Here is an 8620-nt window from a genome sequence, read left to right on the forward strand (position 1 = left end):
TTCTTTTATGCCAAAAATCATTAGGATATTAAGTTTATCCTATTAGTATTAAGTAAAGATTATGTACCATGAAGATATTTTGTACATTTTCTACTGTAAATATATCAAAACCTTTTTGGTTAGTAATATGCATTGCTAAGAACTTAATTTGGACAATTTTAAAGCTGATTTTTTTTTTTTTTTTTTTTTTTTTTTTTTGCACCTTCAGATTCCAGATTTTTAAATAGTTGTATCTCAGCCAAATATTTCCTATCCTAACAAACCATACATCAATGGAAAGCTTATTTATTCTAGTTTTTGGTCCCGGGTCACATATGTAAACTGTGTTGTGATACAGGGAGGCCTGCGAGGCTCTGAATCCAGAGTGTCTCTGACTGCATTCGTGCTCATTGCTTTGGCAGAGGCACAAAAAGTTGTTACCTGCCAAGAGCCAGGCCTCAACATACAGGTAAGGTCACTACTATACTGCTATAAACCTCTGAATTAAACAGTAGCTAGATTAAATAATTAGGACAATAGCTAAATAAAATAAAATAATAATAATAAAAAAAGGACAATTAAATTAAATGTCACATTTATTTACATGAATTGAAATTTAAATAAAAAATAAAGTAGGCAAAAATACAATAAAATGGTACAAAAATGAAAATACAGTTAGAAATATAACTCTAATGGTTAGAGAGTTGGACTTGTAGCCCAGAGGTCACGGGTTCAAGTCTCAGGTCAGGTAGGGATTGTAGGTGGGGAGAGTGAATGTCCACCCTTGAGCAAATTCCAGATATGGGTCCTTTATACTCCCTACAATCCTGAAGTGACCTCTACCAACCAGAAAACAGAAATTGAAATAGCAGAAACTTATTCAGCATCTTGAGTTCCTGAAGTATATTCCCCGTTTTTTAATTTAAAGAAGTTTTTAAAAAACCAAACAAGCATTGTTTTAAATAACATGTTGTGACATGTTTTTATATGTTCAGTGGTGCTAATTGTAAATTGTTTGTATTTTCATTGCAGGACAAGTCCAAAAAAGCAGCTGCGTATCTAAAAGAGCAATTCCCCCAACTGACCAGGCCGTACACAGCGGCTATAGCATGCTACGCTTTAGCAGTATCCAATCACGGCTGCATGAAGAGCATGTTACTAAATTTAGCCTCACCTGGTACTTAGCTTTTGAAAACAAGCAAAATATCTTGCTTTGTGACTTGCCTTTCTAAACTTTACTTTCTGCCAACAGATCGTTCCCACTGGCCTGACTCCAGTAATCAATTCTTCACACTGGAAGCTACCGGCTATGCACTGCTAGCGCTGATCAGTGGTGGCCACATGGAAGAGGCAGCCACCACCTTTCGATGGCTGAATGAGAAGCGTGGCATTGGGGGAGGATACGGCTCTACTCAGGTAAAAACCATAAGAAAACCTTCACTAATTGTCTGTATTTGAGGTACACTAATCTTACACTAATTTTTGTCCCATCAGTCCACTATGGTGGTGCTACAGGCCCTGTCTGAGTATCTGGTGAAGAGGCCTCCCCCTAATGACCTCAATCTGTTGGTGCAGCTCAGTGTTCCCGGTCGCAGTGACGTACGCTGGACCTTCAATCCAAAAGTGGCATATGTGGCCCGATCTTTACGGGTGAGATCTTCCGTCTTTCAAAACTCTCTTTTGTGTTCTTATTCTGCCAAATGTTAAAAGTGCATTATTGTAACACTCATGTACAATCATGTAACACATGAGTTTGAATTTCTTTCACTCTTGCATGAAACTGGACATTTATTCTTAAATATACAGAGCTCCCTTATGGAATTATCTTGGTCAGATATTGCATGTGCTAACCATTCCTAAAAGACTTCCACAACTGACAAATGCTACATGAAAACTAATTGGTTGAGAATGAACTAGAATAGAGCACTTTGACTTTTGGATCATTGCAGAAATTAAGCTCTGTGACCAACAAAAGTATATGATTCTTAATGAAATGAACAGCTTTTATGACTTGTCACAGTCTTCAGAAGTAAAAAGTGACTCCACGATAACGACTTCAACGCCACTATCATTAAGCTTCAACAACTTTCTCAGTCTTTTTTTAAAAAATGACATTGGATGGCCATTTTCTGCAAATGGGTATGATTCTTTAGGGTCTTTATTAAATGTCTGCAACATACTTTGGTTAAAATTCCTCAGTGGTCATTTAAAACAACACCCTTTTTACCTTGTCAAAAACAGCTTTGTTCACAGCGACTCGTTTCAGTGCATGGCTCTTTAAATGCTACTGTTCACCCCACCCCTCTCTTCTGTGGAAGAGGAAAGGTTATTTATAAATAATCATAAAAAAAATCTAAAGTTCGAGATCTACTTCTCTGGAGGTGCAGCTGAATCACAAACAATGGGTACTGATCCATCCTTGAATTTTAACTTTTTAGCAAAACCTGCCTTGAATTGTCCCTCGTTCAGAAAGCAGCCTGAATGACATAAACAAATGTAGGTATGTCTGTGTAACAAATTACACAGACATAAACAAATGTAGGTGTATTCGGTGGCACATTACCCACAAAAACCAAATCAAACACTGGCTGAACGTCTGATGCATACAGCATTTTTAGCTGGAAACACTTGCTGGAGTTTCGAAGTTGTCATCGGACTGGCTGAATCAAACAGGATTTCCGTGAGATGTGCATGTCGGGTTCTTCTTTTTTTTTTCAGTTAGATTTTTGGGCTTTTTATGCCTTTAATGGACAGGACAGTAGAGAGATTACCGGAAAGCATTGGGCAGAGAGAGGGGAACAGGATCAGCAAAGGACCTCGAAACGGGAATCAAACTCGGGTCACCGCCATCACAACTGCGCTAAATGTTGGCGCAGCAACCACAAGGCTATCGGTGCTGACTGTGTCGTGTTCCTTAACGTCCCGCCTGGAAACAAAAAGGCTGTGGCGCCAAACTGCCTCACGAAAGAAGAAAGCCATTGTGTTACAGCTGTGCTGATGAATGCTTATCAGGACCAACTTACGCTAGATTTTCAAAAGTATGTGAAACATTAAAAAGGTCTGTTATTGTGGTGACATTTCCACGCCCCTAAACATGGCGTGCCACAAACGAAACGTGATTTGTTGCTTTATCTGTCAGTTATATGACCTCTTGGGCAGGAATTTGCCATTCAAAGCAGCCAGGGTTCCCAGACCTTCTGCCGTCAGTCTATGCGAGACTAGGGCCTGAGCAATATATGGCATCATACTGCCTTTTTCAAAACAATAAAAAAAAACTTAGCTGGTGTAATATTTATGTATTTAATGTTGTAAAGTGAGAACGAAGGAGCATATGCATGAGAGCTTTATGCCCTTTTTTTTCCATAGATGTATTGTTGCATTACAAAAATGCGCTTTTGACATTTGGCAGTATAATAAAGCTATAGATTAAAAGAAAGCAAGTTTGGAGTGAAATACAGTAACTCACTTTCACTATCTCTTCCAGGTGTCTCTCGACCAGAAATTCACAGTGGAGGCTTCTGGGAAGGGCAAGGGAGTTTTGGAGGTGCTAAATGCATGCATCTACATCAAAGTATTGAATAAGAGTATAAAATCAAGACGTAATTTAGTTACAAACCTTTCTCTGTCACATTTATGCATCCCAGGTAGTGACGGTGTACCACCAGCTTCTTAATGTGTATAAGAACAGCATGTGTAACAGCTTTCAGCTGGACGTCTCAATCGCTGAGATTAATGGTGCGTTTTATGATTCCTTACTGTGTGTAAAAAATTATCTAAATTTTTCTGAAGTGCTATGTTAAAACCCTTTATACAGTAAAAAAAAAAAAAAAAAAAACTATAATAGAAATATTGGGACATTTACATAATTTTACAGTAAAATTCTGTTCAATGTACAGTTCTTGAAAGTGAAAAAGAACAAGTCTTATAATAAAAGATTACTCTTTGGTCCACTTTAGAAAAAAACTCACCGGATGTGGAAAAGTCATACAGACTCAATATCAATGTGAGGTGAGCAGTTATAGGTAGACATATTTTTTTAGATAGCTAAAGAAACTAGTTTGTTACCCATAATTTACTGCTTTGCACCCCTAAAGGGCTCTGGAGGAAAACCAAGTGAGGATGGCGATTCTGGACATCGGCCTGCCCACCGGCTTTGAGCCTGAAAAATCAGATTTAGAGTTGGTAAGACCAAACTCATTAAAATAATGTGGCATTAGCGATAGAGGCTAATTTTGTAGGTAACTTTGTTGTAGCTTACCTAGACAGCTTTTTAAGGCATACAAATGTGGTCCAGACATCTAATTTTGGGTTTAATTTTGTCCATATTAAAGGAGAAGTCCACTTCCAGAACAAAAATTGACAGATAATGTATTCACCCCTTGTCATCCAAGATGTTTTTTGAAGAAAACATTTCAGGATTTTTTTCCATATAGTGGACTTCTATGGTGCCCCGAGTTTGAACTTCCAAAATGTAGTTTAAATGTGGTTTCAAACGATCCCAAATGCGGTTGTAAACGATCCCAGCCGAGGAAGAAGAGTCTTATCTAACGATTTAAACTGCATTTTGGAAGTTTAAACTTGGGGCACCATGGCAGTCCATTATATGGAGAAAAAATCTTGAAATGTTTTCCTCAAAAAACATCATTTCTTTACGACTGAAGAAAGAAAGACATCTTGGATGACAAGGGGGTGAGTACATTATCTGTCAATTTTTGTTCTGGAAGTGGACTTCTCCTTTAAGCAGCATTGCATGTAACTATCATAGGGGAATTTTTTCTGCAGCAGTTTATTTCTTGCATGTTTTGCCCTTACTCACCCAAACTTGAACAATCATATGAATGCTAGTTCCTTAGCGAGTAGTTATGAATCACAGGCATTGTATATATGAGATGAGGACATGACTGCAGCCGGCATTGAGGCTGAAATCAAAAGGCTTTGACTTTTTCATTTTACTTAACCTAATTTTATTTCTATGTTATACCAGGGGTGCCCAAACTTGGTTCTGGAGGGCCGGTGTCCTGCAGAGTTTAGCTCCAACCCCAATTAGACACATCTGAAACTGCTAATCAGGTCTTACTAGGAATGCTAATGAAAGTTTGAGCTAAACTCTGCAGGACACCGACCCTCCAGGACCGAGTTTGGGGACCCCTGCATTATACTAAAGGTACCTTTTTGAAGGATATAGTTTTATTTTGGTTTTAGAAAATAAACATGATTGCTCTCCTCACAAATGAACTTTTTCTTGTTTTTGTTTATGTGTTCTCTGTGCCTTGTCTTGGACTTGTATGTCACTTCCTTTCTCTCCTGTGGTGTTTGTAGTCAGTTTTTAGACTTTTACTCAAGTTGTTTTGGAATTGGTGACAGGTGACGTGTAGTGAAGTAATTTTCACTGTAAGGTATCTGTACTTTCACTCAAGTGTGGTTTTCAAGGTACTCTTTACACCTCTGCAGTTAGGATGCCAACTGTGTAGGCAGCTATCGACATAAATAGCATGAAGCACGTCATCTTGTTAGGTTATAGAAATTATGTCTAGTGTGACTTTCCAGCTCACAAATTCAGTGGATCGCTACATCAGCAACTTCCAAGTGGTGGACAACCTGAGCGACAGAGCATCCCTCATAATTCACCTGTTTAAGGTAACCTAACAACCACTCTTAGAGTTCATACATGATGTAAATTAACGCAGCATTGAATATTTGTCTGAATGTCCCGGACAGGTGTCTAATACTCAGACAGACATGATCTCGTTCAGACTGCATCAGAAATTTAAAGTGGGACTCCTTCAGCCCTCCACTGTCACAGTGTACCAGTACTACAACAAAGGTTCATACATGGGTTTCATTACACTACGCTTTGTTTGCTAAAGTGCACTGCTAACCTAAAACCTTAAGGGAGAAGTCGGCCCTTGTGGTCCGACTTCCTTGTGGTCCGCACATAGTGAAAATACGGAGAAGAAATGTATTTCACGGTAAACAGGTTGTTTTTGAAGGTTGGTGCTTGCTCTTAATTTTTATGATGCCTGCCATGTTAATAATTCTAACTATAGGCCCATAATTTGTTCTATAAATTAATAGACTTGATTTAAAGGGGTCATCGGATGCCCATTTTCCACAAGTTGATATGATTCTTTAGGGTCTTAATGAAAAGTCTCTAATATACTTTGATTTAAAATTCTTAATGGTTTTGTAAAACTACACCGTTTTTACCTTGTCAAAATCAGCTCTGCAAAAATTATCCCATTCTAAGGGGTTGTTCCTTTAAATGCAAATGAGCTCTGCTCGCCCCGCCCCTCTCTTTTCTCTGTGGAATGACGATCTTGTTTACTTTAGCCGCATTTAGCCGCTAAACTTCCTAACTACCACGTTATAAGGAAAGGCGATCGCAAAGATTCATAAAAAACTGCTTATACTCACTTCTGCTGTAAGTGAAGCTGGATCATGAATGATTTGTGTGAACATAGACGGATATATGTAGATCGGGAGGCGCATTCTCTTCACAAACAAACTAATCTACTGCATCTTCAGCGGCTCAGATGTCAGGAGTAAATGACGACCACTATGTTCATTATTACATCCAGCAACACAACACCTCAATCGCTCAATCAGAGATATTCTTGTCTAACTTACATCCCTGCTCTGGCATCGAAACATGGAAAGTTACTGGACTGTTACAGCTGGTCTGAGGTAAAACACTCATGTCAATCAACTATCGTGGGAGCGGCCTCTGTGGGTGTGACGGCACAACGACAGGCATCTGAGAATGGCTCGATTTGAAAAGGGGATATTATTTTTACAGATTAATTAAAAACCACTGCATGGATTTTTATCATTATAGGGTAGATTTGTACATACACTGCCAACACACATTAATGTTCAAACAACATGAAAAAGTGAACTTAGCATCCGATGACCCCTTTAAAAAAAAAAAACTTTTTAAAAACATTTTCAATGAGGAGCAAGCTAATAGTGTAATCTTGTATTAACCTCACAGCATGTCAGTTATGCGGTTATTTGCTATGAATTTATTGCAGGGCAAATTAATTATAATTAATAATAAAAGTAATCTAATAATAATAGCCGCTAATAATAAGAAGAATGTAACAGATATGGAAATGCCAAGTCCTCTTAATATTAACAATACTCGATGCCTTTGACAATATCTCTGGCTATGGTTTACACATGATATGACACAACTCAGCATGGGGAGGTTATTGCTCCCTTATTATAGTGATTCTATTTGATTTTTCAGCCATTTTGCTTAAAATCATAAATATGTCCTTTATTGCTCATTGATGAAGTGGATCTGATGTTCCCAATCATGCTGACATGACCTATATTGCCTTCTTTGTACTTTGCCCCTTAATTGCTGCTTGCAGCTATATTTGTTTCATGCTAATTAGTTTGTTATTGTGATTCTGGTCTCTGTTGTTTCAGATAAACGCTGTAGCAGGTTTTACTCTCCTCCTGAAGACAAACAGCAGCTTGATCAGATCTGCAAAGACAATGTGTGCCGCTGCTCACAGGGTCAGTTTAGCAGGACTACTGTTTTCAATCAGCTTCTTGACGTTAACCAATTATAAACCTTTCCTCTTAGGTGACTGTTGTGTGATGAAGAAAGACTCATCGTCTTTCAGTAAAGAACAGAGGATGGCTGTAGGGTGCAAAGGATTTCATCATGGTCAGTGTTTCTTCTGTTTTTTGGGGAAAGCCATCATGATGTCACATGATCTTGTATGATGTTGTATGATCTCATTGATAAATGTGTCTTTTCTTCAGCCTACAGGGTCAAACTGCTCAGCATCAGCCAGAGTCACTATGACCAGTACGAGATGAAGATTGTGCAGGTTATCAAAGAGGGTACGTCTACTAGAGTCTGATTTTCTCACGTATCTGGCTCATGTATCTCTGTATGTGTTTGTGTAGGGACAGAGAAAGGCATGAAAAAGCAGGAAAGGAGGATGTTCCTCTCTCATGCGAATTGTAGGACAGGGCTTGGTTTGAGGGAAGGTCAGGACTATCTGATCATTGGGCCCACTGCCGATGTTTGGCAAGCAGAGACCAAGTGAGTACTGTAATAGCACTGAAAATGTACATATTATGGTTTGTCTTTCATAATTCGGTTGTGTTTTCTCTTTAGGTACACGTACGTGCTGGGTAAGGACACGTGGGTTGAGCGCTGGCCATCCCTGAATGAATGCAGGGCTGGATCCACACTGCAGGTGAAATGCGACGAGCTGGAGAGCTTCGCAAAGGCACTGGAAGAAAGGGGCTGTCAGACTTGAGGCAGATGTTGGCTTTTGAACGTACAGTACTAATGGCAAAACTGTGGATTTTGAGTCTACGGCACTTTCACATGCATTAAAAATAAATAAATAAAAAAAAAGCACAACTACCAAAAATATGACTCATTTATTCCTTCATTTATAACAGAATGTTTGTAAACAAAAACTAATACCTTGAAGTCATATACTGTATATCAAAAAGTGTTACAAAACTGTGCTTTAATGTTGTATATTCTTTAAACAAATCCTTTTAAATTAGCTAAAAATTACTATTGGTTGAAATAATATGATGTGAAATGTCATTTAAAATGTGAAGAAAAAAAAAAATTAATTAATGGCCCACAAATTAAAAATTAGTT

At 38.3% G+C, this 8620-nt stretch overlaps 1 pseudogene; it reads left to right on the forward strand.

Moving 5' to 3' along the window:
- The window catches only part of LOC127153377 (complement C3-like), a 30852-nt pseudogene extending 22591 nt beyond the window's left edge, over nt 1-8261 (forward strand).
- The last annotated feature ends 359 nt before the right edge of the window (nt 8262-8620 follow it).

This window comes from Labeo rohita, chromosome 22 (genome assembly GCF_022985175.1).
Source record: "Labeo rohita strain BAU-BD-2019 chromosome 22, IGBB_LRoh.1.0, whole genome shotgun sequence".
Taxonomy (NCBI): Eukaryota; Metazoa; Chordata; class Actinopteri; order Cypriniformes; family Cyprinidae; genus Labeo; species Labeo rohita.